General features: G+C 37.7%; 1 protein-coding gene across 1 annotated transcript in view; it reads right to left on the reverse strand.

The window, feature by feature from the left end:
* FREM2 (FRAS1 related extracellular matrix 2) overlaps window positions 1-15,684 on the reverse strand; it is a 122,803-nt gene that overhangs the window by 57,329 nt on the left and 49,790 nt on the right. The window lies entirely within an intron of this gene.

A 15,684-nucleotide genomic window follows, 5' to 3' on the forward strand; every position in this document is an offset into this window, starting at 1 on the left:
TACCATCAGGCTGCCAGAAGCACTGAAAGACCCTTAGCATTCTGAGAGTGGAGACAGTATCTATCACCTTTTAGACTGATTTTACCTATGCAGTCTAAAAACCTGATATTTTATTCACTAAATCTAACAATTTCTCCTCTTCTTGGTTTAGAATTCATGCATCAGCTCTGTATGGTTTTAGGAACAGCATTCACATCTTCAACAAGATTAAGTATCCCCGATGCACACCACAGTTTATAGCTATGTTAAGGCCCTCCTAAGCTTAAATGCTTGTTGGGTTAAGTATATGTAGTGGGTTGACCCTGGTTGGGAACAAGGGTAGCTGGTAAAGCCACTCTCTCACTCTCCCTTTGCAACTGGATGGAGAAGAGAGAAAAAAAAAAAACAGCTAAGGATTCCTGAGTAGAGATAAGAGCTGGGAGAAGTCAGTGACTGATTACCTTCATGGGTAAAACAGATTCAAAGTGGGGATAGTACTTAAATTTATTACTAATAGGATAAGAGCCAAAGAGTGAGAAATAAAACAGTCTTAAAAGCACCTTCCCCCCACCCCTCCTTCCTTCCATGTTCTCCCTCCCTGCCCCCAGCAGTGTAGGGGGATGGGGAATGGGGGTTACGGTCAGTTGTTCTTTCTGCAGCTGCTCAGGGAGAGGAGTCCTTCCCCTGCTCCCATGGGAGACAGTCCTTGATGGACCTCTCCAACGTGAGTCCATCCCTCGGGCAGGAGTTCCTCTCAAACTGCTGTCCTGTGGGTCACTCCTCCAGGCAGTGCAGTCCTTCACAAATGAGCTGTACCGATGTGGGTCTCCCACAGGGTCCACAAGTCTTACCCGGGAAAAACCTGCTCCAGTGTGGGTTTCCCTCTCCACGGGCTGCAGGTCTCTGGTAGGACCCTGATACATCTTGGGCCTCCCACAGGTTCACAACCTCCTTTGGTTATCCACCTGCTCCAGCGTGGGCTTCTCCATGGGCTGCAGGTGGGTCTCTGCACCCCGATGGTCCTCCATGGGCTGCAGGGGCACAGCTGCTCCACCATGGTCTGCACCACGGGCTGCAGGGCCTCAGCTCTGGCACCTGGAGCACCTCCTGCTCCTTCTGCACTGACCTTGGTGTCTACATTGTTGTTCCCATGTTCTCACTTCGCTCTTCCCTGACTGGAATTTCTTCTGCGCAAGAATCTTCTGTTCTTAAATATGTTATCACTATTAGCATTACTATTGCTCCTGATTGGCTTGGCCTTGGCCAGTGGTAGGAAGTCTGTCCTGGAGCCAGCTGGCATTGGTTCCATGGGACAGGGGAAGCTTCTAGCAGCTTCTAACAGAAGCCACCCCTTTAGTATGCCCCGCTACCAAAACCCAGCCACAGAAACCCACTAGAGTATGATTGCCTGTGCCTTCTGAGAAGAGTTAGAGAGATACAAATGCTTATTGGAATTATCTTAAACTATTTTGCAATGACCTATCTCTGCAATATGATGAACTAAGTTGCTGAAATGTGTTTTGAGAGTCAATTTTAAATGCACCAAAAGACACCCTCAGTTCTTTTTACACACAGATAACTGTAGCAACACACTCCTAGTGAAGAAAACAGACTCCAGGGATCCTCTCCAAGGTACTGTAGCAGTAGCAAAACAGCTTCCCTGCAGTTTCACTGAACATGGATGGTTTCCGTGCACTCATTCTTACTGGGAATGCAAAGCACAAGAGAGTCTGTAGTACACTCAGATAGGGACATGGCTGTTAAAATGGACCAAGTCTGTGTCTGCCTTGAAGACTATTTCCTCATACAATAATTGAGAGAAAGTTCACAGTCCTCCTCAAACAAAAATGTCTATATATATTTATCCACAGAAGTAGGTTCCCTTTTTGAACACATGGCAACGCAGGAATACAGGAAGCATCTCTCCAAGTTTTGGAGGGAATAATATGGAAGTCATTGAACTCCAGCCCCAAAACGCTAAGCACCACCCTAAAAGCTGAATATGCCTTAGCCTAATTTCTCACTTGCAGCAGAAATAAAGCTGTTGTGTCTACAATTAATGGTATTTGTATAACTGCAAAGCAAGAGGAAATACATATTGAAATTACAGGCTTTATGAAGTTTTTCTTAAGTCCAAGAAAGCAATCCAGAAACAAAAAATGTAAACAGATGGTCCAGTTAAAAATGCTACTTTTTTTTTTTTAGTTGGCAAGTTAATAGAAAAGAGCTAGTACCCATTTCATTGACTGTAAACCAAGTATTTGAACAACAGATTGAATATCTCAGATTGACGCATTTCTGATAAAATACAGTATAGCTTTACTTTCTCATGGACAGTTTACCTCCACCTGTTCACTGATTATCCACAGTAAAAAGGCATTTCTTGTCAATGTAGGGATTCTGGATGCCACAGATAAAAAGGCATGACAAATTAAATTCTGTATATCATCCTATTGGATAGGGTTTTTTTACTCAGAATAATCCTCTACTTTCTATAGCAATAATAAAATAAGCTGTTCAGCTCACTGATGGCAGATGCTCACTCAGCAACTGTCTTCTGGGAATGTTGTCTCATGTGAAAGACTGTAGTCTAATTTCCTTCCCACAAGGTGCTGCTACAGAACAAGGTTTGCTCAGGTAATAACTGTATAAAATGTGCAAGAAAATTAATACTTCTTTAGAAGTTAACACGTCTGTATACAAGGCAGTGAATAAAGTAATTCCTCTGAATAGTAGAGAAACATATCCATTAATTTCAATTAATTCACGGCTTAACTACTGGAGGAAGAGACAAATGAAGGTTGGTTTACCCCCTCCAGTCTCTTCCATTCTTGAAAAATTAGGCAGCCATTCCATATTCTTTCACTCTGCTTCAAAGATAAACCTCCACATTTCTTTATTGACCTGTCTACTAGGAAAAACCAAGAACTACAGTTGAGCAATCTCACATAAAGGCAATGGTACTGTGTAAACGAAAGGAAAGAAATGGTTACTGGAGTATCTCCCTGAACTCCTCACCCTGCTTCTTTCTGCTCTTTTGATCTCTATTATTACTGATAAAGGGGGAGGCTACAAAAACACATACCAAAAACTGTAATGAGCACAAGAGAACCAGCAACTATAGTGTTACAGCAGTAACTATACCAGCACTTACAGTTGGTTAGCCATGTTATATCTTCCCACTAGTTTCTGGGGACAAATGCAACAGAATACATCCTGTTCTCTAATCTAGTGAGAAAAGCCATTTGTGTGCCACCCTTGAACACACTACCCAATTCAACTGTAATTTGACAGAAGGATAAAAAAAGAATGAAAACTGTGAAACAGATGAGAGAGAACCAATTAGTAACATCAGTGAGAAAAAATACTGTTACATGAGTTTGCTAGAAATGAGAATGTCAGATATTGGAAACCTCCCAGACGAAGGAAAATCTTCTATCAGAGTTTGCACCCTTTTAGACAAAAGACATTCCAACCAGAGGATAGAAAGCAAAAGAAAATCTTATGCAAAGAACTCAAGGTTTAAATGTGTTGTGGACACAGGCACACAATCTACATCTTACACACAGGTCTCTTACAAATGAAATTTAGGAAGAAAAAAAGCACAAGAAAGGCAATATAAAAGATTTAACATTGTCTTCATTCTACCTATTTCTTTCTTTCAGCAGTTTCTTTCTATTTTCTCTAAGAATACAAGAAAACCAACAACAAAACAAAAAATTATATTTCTAAGCAAGCCTCCATTTTTACAGATGTATTTCTGTCTCTGAAATATATATTGTTCAACTTTCAGAATGCACAGTACTAAACCCATCACATTTAGAATTTTAAGAAAAGAATAGAGATATTTTAGATCCCTGTCTTCACTTTGTGCTTTTCTGGTGTTCAGAGAACATGTTTTCTGACTTACAAAAGCCCTTTTATTGTCTACTGTCCCCAAAGAATAAAACTGCTGGATGATGATGATGGTGATAATGACGATGGTGATTGTTATTATTACAGACCTCTGGCACAATAGAGCAGAAAACATATGATACACCTTACCTAATTTCAGGGATTTATTTTTGGGCTGGAAATCCTAACTAGAACCAAGAAAGAAAGAGGCATTTTGTAAGACCATAACTTAATTTAGGTATCTATTTTTGAATGCGATTATTTGTGCCTCAAAATATGCAGAAATACATGCATTTTTCCTCAGCAGCTTTTAAAAATGCTCGTTATGACCCTTTGTGTTGTAGACACTTTTATTATAGCCACCAAATCCTTGGTAAGATGAATTCCCCCATGCCTGACCTAGATGAAACTGCTACAACATAGTAGAACCAAGCACCACATAAACATAACATCTGTAAAGAATATTAAGAGTATAGCTTTTAGAAATTATAAAATTTCAGAAATAAAATTGCTCATGCTACTTTAATTGATTCACTATTAATTGCCTACCCTACAATAATATTTTTACAGGCAGATGAATTGTGCATTGCTCACTAGCACTTCCCTTGGCCACAGTCAAACATTTAGTTGTTGGGCAAGTAATTAAGCTATTATACCCTAGTGCCAGTTTTGCTTTTGTTCCTCTTCCAGGCAAGTGCTTGCAATATAAATGCATCAGAAGTCCAGAGAGGGAAGCCACTACTTTTAAAACTAAGTAAAAGGAAGGAGGGCTGTGTTAGAACAAGGTAAATCCAAAGTAACTTTGTTTATATATCAATGAGATGTGGTTGGCAAGATGTTGCTATAATGAGGCACGAAAACTTGTTTCTCGAACTCTGCCAGAGATCAGAGTGCAGCAGTACTAAATCAGAAGATGCTAGACAGGATGTGGTGCAGAGAGATATTTATAATAAACAAGTTGGCAAGAGTTGTAAGGCATTTAAAAACTTTTTAAAGAGCTAAAATTAAGGATCTAGAGTAGGGTGAGTCACAAAATGATTTCATGACTGACTGAGGCTTTTGAGGACAAAACTTTCTGAGAAGATATGCCTGAATATGACAAGTCAAAGATGGATGTAACTTGGAATTGGTCTTTATAGGAGTCCTGTCAGCAAATTGTTCACCAGTCAGAAAACAGTGATGTATTCTTTTTGCACAGGTCATCAAACAAGAAATTCCTAAAAAGATCAAGTCATCTGGAAAAACCAGTTTCAGTTACACAACATGAATAAAAAAGGAGGGGTCAGTAAACTGCTTAAAGGGAAAAATACTAATATTAATATTGCCATCTAAGCATTTATCTTTCCAACCATGCTGCTCAGATATCTTAAAGTTATAAAACCACCATGAAAAAATACGGATTAGATTGTCAGAACCTTCTGTCATGATGCAAAGAGCCCAGAGAAGGAAAGAATCAGTTCCAGTTTTCTGCCAGATCATGGAGCTATGTGAAAACAGTATAAAAAATAATTCATGTCTCTTTAGCACTGGTGACCTGAGAGGCCATAAAAAGTGGCCCTTCCATAAAGAAAGTCTGATTGCAGCTTTGCTGTCCCTAGGAACTACCCCAGACCCTAATTCCTAAATAAAAGCATATAACTACACCACAGTATTCACTTATTGATACAAAAGAAACTGATACATCTTGATGCAGATATTGGCTTCCCTACAAAGTATCCATGGCATAAATCAGAGATGGATCAGCAAAAGAGTGCCTACCTATATAACCATAGCCATACAGACTCCTTGTGTCCACAAGATATGTCTGTACAAACACAGCTATCTTTGACCTCTAAGAGCTTCATGGTACAACATATCTGCTCTCCTTAGTCATTAGGTGAGGTTGTTTAATGGGGAAACTCATAAATTCTTCCAGAACAAAGAACATATATCAAACACAAGAAAGATAGAGGAAAAAACAACCACTAAATAAAACTAGGAAGAGTTTCTACAAATTGTTTACTATTGGTCTTTTCTCTTTCCTCTTCTTATTTTGCTTTCTAAACTGACTTGCAAAAGGATGTTAATAAGGAGAACCAGAGGAACTGTGACATATTAACAGATCAGAAATCATTGTATGGTAATGCAATACTTGCTGATTTGTTTGCATGTCTGCAAGAGCTACAGTTTTTCTTCCTTGTTTCAAAATATTTGACCCTACTGGGTGCCTCATTCAGACAAGGTTACTTAAGTTGGCACAACTCTGTCCTTCTCTTTGCTATGGATCTCCTCATTGCAGTAGCTAAATGAAGCATCCAAAAAAGTAAACCCACTCCTGAACTTGAGTTCAAAGACACAGAGAGAGGGAAGAAAAGGGAATTGTCCACTTTTTAGACATCTGTTCCGTTTTTTTTCTCTGATTAGCCTCTTTCTATGCCAGGCCGACTCAGTTAATATGCACCAGGATAAAGTTACCTCAACAGTTTTACTAGAAGTAAAATCTTACATGAAATGTCAAAATCTTAGCCCCCAGCATCATGATTCCCCGTTTAGCCATGAAGCATCCCGTAAACCTTAGCACTTTCCACTTCCCCACACTATTTGTTAGACATTCGTGGTAAGTATAAACCTGTTTTTACCAGACTACAGGAGGCACACATAATTTTAGGTGATTCTGCTAGTCAGAATAAATCTATAGATATTGTATGTTCAGTTCAAGTCACATAGTTTCAACAACTCTGATTTGGCATACTGTGTCATGATCCCAAGTACATTCCAGCTCCAGGTCAAAAAGGCAAATTAATTTTTTTTTTTTGCTAAACTATTAAAAAAAACCCAGCAATAAAATAGATAATAAATGTTCTGTATTCAATGTATTAGGGCAGCACATCATTGGACTAGATGACCTTTAAAGGTCCCTTCCAACACAAACTAATCTATGATTCAATGATCATAGGCTATTCCCTCTGCCATGACTATCAGAAAAGGAATATCCTATAAAACTGATGTAATTTCATATGGAAATTGCAGAAGTGAATTGTCTAAGTAAAACCAGCACATAAAATATGCCACTACAATGTTCTGAATTTACTTCAACAGTGCATAAGCTAACCTAATGATTTTATCCAATTAGAAACCCATTAAAATGCTTCACCTTTGTAAGTGTCTTTCAAATGTACTATCATAGACTCCAATTACTAAAATAACTCGCTGAACTCTGCACTCTCCTGCACTCTGTCTGCCACTGTAACTCAGTATATTTGCAGAATAGCCAAAACCAACCCCCTAAACTAGCCCCTGGTGATTAGGGACTAAAACAATGCTTTCTCTGACTTCTCATGAGAAAACACACACTTCCCAGCATTATGGACTTAGCTTGCCTGGAGTGTAATTGCTGGTATCCGATGAACTGCAGACAGTTTCCGTCTTTCAGTAGTTTCTGTAACTCTTTTTTTATTTTTGTTTTATGTCTACCCCCAAGAATCAAGTTGGAATGGCCACATTTGCCTGGGCTCAGTCTTAATAAATGCTTGAAGTCACATAGCAGAAGAAATATCTGAAGAATACTGTGTAGTTGCTTTGTTACAAAAAGAGAAGGGGAAGTGAGAGACGAGACGTGAATGTAAAGGTTAGCTGGTGCATATTAAATTTGGATCTTCGTAAAATTCAACTAAGCGTAACTAAGGATGTCTCCAAGCACAGTCTGGAGATTCACACTGGGTTAATTTAAGGAATTCCCAATTCAAGTCTATGTCCAGTTCTGCAGGAGATTAACCAGATTCCGATTAAGAGATTAATCTGATTTTCATTAACAAAAACTGTGGAAGCAAAATGCACTGCCTCTTCAGCCATTTCATTCCATGGCTTTAAATTAATTTCAGTTTAAATCAGCTCAGTACAAATTAATTCCCCAAAATCCAGAATACCTTCAGTCTGTTGGCTGCACTAAGAGACTATGAGCTTCCAAAGGAAAGAGCAAAGCGGATAAAGAGAAACCCAATTTGAATCATCAAAAAAAGATACTGGAGCGCTGTGTGTGACGGAAAACCTTTACAGGTGTTAAGTGCTTAGCTTTGTAACTGATTTCAAGGGAATCCAAAAGATCCACTTTCTGTTTTGGGATTCCATGCTGTAAGCAAAGCAATTGCTCTGCAGGATGACCACTGCTTCTGAGCAGAAAAAAATTCAGAGCAGACAAATTCAATAGTTCCAGTGAAAAACCACTACTGGCAAAACACAGTATGTTTTTGCTTAGGTCCCAGTGCACATGAACAATCAACTGGGTCCTGTTCCACAAAAGATGAAGACAACAAATCTGCTTTAGAGATCCTACAAGAGATCCTACTTGAAGATAGTATTCATATAATCTAATGTTATCATGTAAAAGATATATCTTTAATTTAAGCTAGCTGTCTAGGCACAGTGAGGGGAAAGAACTACCTCTTCAGGAACTGCAAGTACATCTTTTATGAACAGCTGGATCACCCTCTGGGAAGATTTGATCCACTCCATTGAAGAATGGGAGTGTGTGCAACCCACCAGTCTAGATGGGTAACTAAAGTCCAGTGATGTCAAAGAAGGGTCCTGAGAAAAGTCAAAGACACAACTGGTCTTGAACTGTAATTTGGGGAACCTGTAAATTTAAACACTTTAAAAGTAATCTTAGGAATATTTAAAAATAGCAACAAAAAGATCTATTTGGTTTAGAAGAATTATTCTGTTACTGTAAAGTCATTTCCATGTTGTCGGTACACTAATTAGCATTTTGTGTAGTCACACACTTTGCATGAGAAAATTAATTTAAATTGCCCTGTGAGTAGTAAGAGAAAAAATCCAAACATACAACTCAAGCTGTCATATCTATCAATAAACAATGCCTCTATTACCTAAAGCATTTTTCCTAAAGATCCACACCCTGCACATCTCTCTGAAGAAAAAACCCACCACCTGGATTAGTAAGACTTAATACATGCATGGCCTGCAGCAACAAGTAAATTTATTAGATCTCTGGCAACACATTCTTAAAATAAACTTTAATAGTTTTCAGGTCTCTGCTTACTAATGTTTTCTGGCACCAGGTAAGTTCTTCCTACATTCTCCAGCTGAAATGAAGTAAGGTTCATTTTCTCGTCTCATAGAATAATGGGTTTAGCTCAACTAGTTTAGTTATTGTCACATATGGGAACTTTTTTTCTGGTTTATACCTTTAAAGTACTGCTACATATGTATTAGCCCGTAGGCAAACCACTGTCATTTAAAGCCTAATCAGACAAAGTGTTAAATTTGAGGGTCACAGGGTATCCTAAGCCCTGGTCTCAAAACTTATGAGTAATAACAGAAAAGTATACTGCAGCCTCACAAATGAAAGACACTATAACACAACAGGATCCAGGAGAAATATACTTAAAATCAAAATACTATCTCAATATGCAGTGTTTTAAGAAATTCCTATTTTTCTCGGAAAACCTACATCTATATCTATCTATCTATCAATATATACACAGACACACGAATTTCCCTTTCATTAAATTACATTCTCATTGAGAACCCACCACTGAAAACTCCTACATATGTGTCTAATATTTCAATGTTTGCAAAATTCTCATGCTTAAAACTATGGTGCATGAGTGGGTACCATCTAAAACCGAGGCCTCTAATTTTTAACAATTTAAATTTTAACAATGAATTTTAAATTGTTATTTGTGTCAAATTGGCAAATTTTTCTTGAGGAAGAAGTAATTGAACTTTTAAACTCTAACTGTTGAGCACTGGTTTTGTAGAAAATTCCCCTCCATTTCAGGTCACAATCCAAACTCATAAATCTTAAATTTTACAGCCTTAGGAGGAAAATGTATGCAAAAGGGATTAAAGAGGTTGTTGTTGTTGTTTGCAAAACCTATTCTAAAAAGTTGGAAGAGTATTTCCATTTTATCAACTTGCAACTCACTGAGCACTCATATAAAAACTATTCTTTAAACTCTGTGTCAAAGTGATTGAACTGCTTTTTTTCATTAAGAATTCACTTCCACATACTTGAATTTTCTTTCCCTTTCTGTTCTGGCAATACAACAAATGAAATGCCTGACTGACTGGAGGAGAATAAATGTCAGGCAGGTTCATTTAACATTTATTTTTAATTAATTTCAGAGTAATTGTACCAGGTAATCTCAAATACTTATTTTTTGATATTGTTTGACCAGAGAAACTCCTTTGCGGTGCCTTTCATCCTTTTTAAGCTATGCCAAACCTATAACTTTTTGCAGATGATTTAGTCCTGCTCAGCAAAGGCAGATTAAAAAAGTGAAAACATACAAAATTGTTGATATAAACAAGAATAAAAAAGGGTTCCTTTTTAAGTCACTAACTTTGACTTAAGACAAGCCTTGCAAAAAGCTACTCAAAGATATTAGTTCTGCTGAGGAAAGAAATACTTTTGCATTAATGTGTTATTTTTATATACGATGGCAATTTTTTTATTGTTACTTGAGGTCTGTCCTAAGGAGCAGAACTGTAATTATAATATATTCCTGTATTATTTTATCTCAAATTCCTATGCTGCAGTATCAATGTGTATTGCAAGATGAAAAAAAATATTAAAAAATGGGAGAATCCAAAAATTCCTTAAAAGATTCAAGCCAAGATGTCAGAAATCTGTTTAAATATTAAAATTAAGTGTTATGAAAGTACTTCAGAAATTAAGTGCAATGAAAGTACTTCAGAAATGAAGTACTCAGAATTGAGACTTGAGAATAATATGACCCCTGTGAATTTTCCAAGAGAGAAGCTAAACAGACATAAAGCAGAGAGACAGGGGACAGAAGTCACTGTGAAATTATGACAACTCAATCTTGATAGTATGTTGCTTCCAACACATCATTTCTCTCTCCCTCTTTCTCTCTGCGTCTGCATGAAAACTTGACTTATGCTTTGAGATAAGTAGCAATTAAAATCATCAGTAGAAACATTGCATCTTGAAAATTAAATTTGTTTTTAGCATACAACAGGTTTTAAGAACTTATTTATGTACAGTTCACATTTTACTCAGCTTGAAAGGAGATTACTGTTTTAGCTATTATTTCCCGTCTTAATGTAACAGCAGAACACTGCACTGTCTTGATAAGTGAAGAGGCATATTTACATCAAAACTCCTTTATTTCTAACAGATTTGGCAAGATTATTTTCAAAAATTTCTCACTGACCTTCAAATATCAGGGTGTGTTTTTTGACATGCCAAGTTGAAGTTGATTTGGCATCACTCAGGCTTCCAAAAAATCCTTGATCAAGATTTCCATGACCATTCTCCCACACACAATGAGAAACCAAAATCCTTCAGCTTCAGGGAGGCAATGTTTTTCCCAAATCAAGTCCACCTCCCCCTGAATCTGCTGGCTATCGCATACAGGCAGGTGAAGGCCTGAGTACCTCTGGTCTCAAGTTTACATTTTTTGCCTTAGTGTTTGTACAGAAATGTGTGGAGGTGCGACCACAGCAGTTTTAACACGTTTATCAGTTTTAAAGAAAGGTGTTTCCCACCCTTTCCTGAAAGAGAGCTTCATAGCACTCACCTGTTGGGAGTGAGTGAACTCAGCCTCCCACATGTTACCTGCTGTGACTGATAATGCTGCTGACACACAAACCAGAGAGGTCCCCTGGGTTGCAGCGCAATGGGGGGCACTTGGGAAGTCTCTGGGAAAACTCTTGCCTGCAGCAATGGTTGCTGAAATCCGTCTAGCTAATGACTGCCATAGAGGTACCTGTGAAAGCCTCATAGTTTAGGAAGATAAGCTCTCCCCCACATGCCTTTTAAGGATACATCTTCTTCCTTTTACCTTAATTATAGAAGAAAACTAAGGTCTTAATTAGCAGGATTGATTAATGAGAGATGCGTAAGAAATGCATAAATTACACTCATAGGATTTCTTTCTCTGTTCTGTAGGGTCAATATCAATTGATTCAACATCAGAAGATGGGATGGCAAAAGTACTATCTTCATACAGGCAATTATCCAACATATAAAATGTCACTGATTGCTGGGCCTCTGTTGACACCTCTGGAAAGATGTACATTTCAGCCCATCTATAAAAGCTTAGTGACCACGTGGTCAACCTGACAGCAATACATTGCTGATCCTCCTGTGCAAAACAATCTATGCCACGCATTCTATAAAAAAATATGGCAGTCACTTCTTATCTATTCAGAGATAAACCTAAAAAGTTATGTGCTACATAATAAAGTTTCAATTATTCCAACATTTGCACATGTAACTTCAGTCATACAAATGCCCACACCATTGCAAAATGACATCCTTGACTTCCTACCCGCTATAGGTTCCTCTGTGCTAGTGAAAACTTCCTGCTTTAACCTTGGTCTACTGGTCAGTCCTATCTTGTCACTTGGAAGCATGGACTCTAGCCTTAACCTTTCCAAAGAAGTACCCTAGTACTATGTTATCTATTTAAGAAAATAATTCATTTATCCAGGTCTACATCTCCTGCCTTTTCAAAGAGGGAAAATATTACTAGTCTTATTTGTAAAGTTGTATTGGGACTGGCTGAGATGAAGTTCATTTTTCCCACAGAAGCTCTCACAGTGCTCTGCTTTGCATTGATAGCTAGAAAGGTGTTGATAACCAGTGCTTTGGCTACTGCTGAGCAGTGATGACACAGAATCAGCACTGTCTCCGGCATTCTCCCCCCCATCAGTAGGCTGGCAGTGGGAAAGATCTTCGATAGGGACACAAGTAAGAAAGCTAATGCAAACTGACCAAAGGGATATTTTCACTAATCTCCTCCTACAAAAGCAGGGCTTCTTGCCCTTCTCTCCACCTCCTATGGTGGAGCACTTCAAAATTGTTGAACAGATGAAACTAGATGCCTGTTGACTAAATGGAACTAAATGGCTGAAAGTGGATGAACTTTAAGGTCCTTTCCAACCCCAAACCATTCTGGGTGCTGCAGTCCAAATGAGGTCTCACAATAAGGTTTTATTACAATCTTTGACTCAAACATCTCAACACGTTCTGATCTTGAAAAGTTGCTATCCAAACATATTTCTAATCCTTTGGACGTGATTCTTACCTCATCTTACTAAATTCATGTATGTTTTAGATTTCTTAGCTGCTGAAATATAAGCATTAGCTGTTCTTCACCTCTTCACATACTCACTAAGTTCTTGGAATGAGGCTAATACAGTCTAGCATAACCATGTGCAAGCACTTTCTTTCCACTTTCTAGTTAATGAGCAACTTTCAGGATAAGTTTGATAAAGATCCTTATGCTAAAGAACATGGGAGGGAACTGTGAAGTGAAATGTGTGTGTACTTGTCTCAAAAACTACTTGTTCAATGCAGACACATTTACTCTAGTATGTGCTTACATTAAAGATGCCTAAGCTACAGTCTCTTTGTTCTTTTATTAAACAGGTATTCCAATCTACAGTCACCAAGATACCTTAATGTGCTTTTGCTCATGAACACTGGGGCAAGACACAGTACATGCATCCTGTTAGAGCCGCACAAACAAGCTCCAGTTGAGCTGGTACATCCTCATGGCATAAAGGATAATGTCACATGACTCTGCCCTGCCAGAATCAAAGATTTACTAGTCTGATGCTCTGCTGAGCCTACTAAGCTCTGCTGATTGCTGATTCCTGACACAGTTCACTAAGGTCTATCTTGAGTATCTCAGTAAGGGACCATGTTGCTCCATAGACAGAAAAGGTTTATTTTTGGCTAGAGGGAAACAAACGAGGAGGGTAGATTTTATCTTGGGTTCTCTCAGTGTTTTTCCACAGTGTGCTCTACACGTTGTTGGATACACTTGTCTCTCTCTTTCCTACTCATATGTGGCCACAGAAATAATTTTCTCTCCAGTCTGTCATCACATGCTCTTCTCGTGGTAAATACAGTAACTGCTTACACAGACATAATACAAAGGCCAAGTCTTCCAACCTTTTTTTTAAGGTTTCCTTTAACATTATTCAATAACTAGAGACAAGGAAGTATGGCAGTAATATGTGTCAGACAAGTTTCATAGCCATTTTTCACACCAGTGTCCTCATAGGGCACTGCTTTCTCTGAGTCACATTTTTAAAACCAGAAGAACAGCAGTTATTTAAATCTACTGGAGAACAGTTTGGCAAACCCTGTGGCACGAAACTAGATCTGGACTTTCTTTCCAACTATGGTTAAACTTTTTCTTCCTAAGAGATCTTATAGTACAGCCACTCAAAAATTGCAGAAGAATGAGATTTGGACAGTATACTGCATGGAAAAGTTATAACCTTTTAGGTTAAGTCTTTGCTCCCTTACCAAGTATGCAATAAGATCTGAATAAAAGAAAGGTTATGTAGAAGTGCGTGGAAGTTCGACATAACAGCATATTGATTTGCAGTACATGTAAGTACTACTCACAGATATATAGATATATATGTATAATGATGGCAATATTCCAAGAAACAAAAATAAATTTTGAGCATATCCAATAATGGCTATGCTCTATTTCAACTTTAAAGCCAACATGTGGACTCTTCTTATATCCTACAGTGCTGAGCAAAGTCAGCTTTATAACATCAGCTTTACACTGTCTAACATACTGACTGTATAAGCCATCTTCAAGAAAAAGCCAAGACTATCTAGAGAAGAGGATTGTGCAGATATAACACGTGAAGTCAGACTTGGCTTGGGCAACTCCCTGAGCAGACAGACAGGAATATATCAGCACGGAAGTCCTTACATCTTGAGTGACTCTGCTATGTTTCAGTTGTTTATGCTGAAGAGATAGTGAAAAGGAGCTGAAATCAGGGATCAGTGACAAAATAATTAAGGAATTTCATTAATAGTACTGATTTGGCATATCAAACATTTTCATGAGTTATGAAGTAGATTGGTTTGTATGTTTTAACTGAGTAGCTATTTTAATATTCAACAATTCGCAAGCAGAAAGGTTGATTTCATTTTAGCAAAAGAAGATCACCATACATATCAGATCTAACCAGATGTTACACTGGAAACAATTTCTCCCACTGATGGTCCTACATATCACTTTTCAAATAAAATCTACTACTCTGGAAGGAACTATTAATACCATTCAGCCCTTTTGTGGACAGACTGCACCATACTCACAGTTTTAATACTCACTCATTGGAACGTTTTTATATCTCACATATATGACTGTCTTTCAAGTTGACTCTAAATTTTACTTTCCTCCATAATTCTGTCTTAGTGTTGATCTGATAGAATTCATTTGGACTTGATTTAAAATGCAGCTTCCTCAGTGGCTTTCACCAGTATAGCAGAAGATAATTTTTAGAGCAGTAAATCACAATAAAATGTGACACAAGAAAGATGTGTTAGAGCTGAAAAGAAAACCATTTAAAAAACCCCAAACCATCATAAGTTTGAACAGGAATTAAAACAATGGTTTTCTAGATCACTTTTGATGTCAAAAGAGAAGAAGGTTTAATCAATACCCTTTTGCCAATTCTAAATTTCTGCTTATATCACATCAAATTTGATGATAAAATATGCCCCATCACTTAGTGTTCTAATAAACTCACTGGTCACAAAATAATAATAATAAAAAACTAACCACAATTCCATATTAATTCAAGTAGTGCAAAACTTACTGTGAATTATTTCTGTGAATTTCTGAATGCTCTCTGCATTCTGATATTTAATATTTTATAGAATTTTTTTGTCCATAGTTGACATACGAGTGAATGCTTATAAATACCTATAAAGTCAGCAGTAACCAAGTATCCTGTGGAAATTTTGTACAATGTTTCAAAGAAAGAAACATAATGTAGCATGATGGAGAGAGAGAGTCTTATATG

The sequence above is a fragment of the Pipra filicauda genome, unplaced genomic scaffold (assembly GCF_003945595.2).
Source record: "Pipra filicauda isolate LSUMZ 115617 unplaced genomic scaffold, ASM394559v2 scaffold124_size2119055_pilon, whole genome shotgun sequence".
Lineage (NCBI taxonomy): Eukaryota > Metazoa > Chordata > Aves > Passeriformes > Pipridae > Pipra > Pipra filicauda.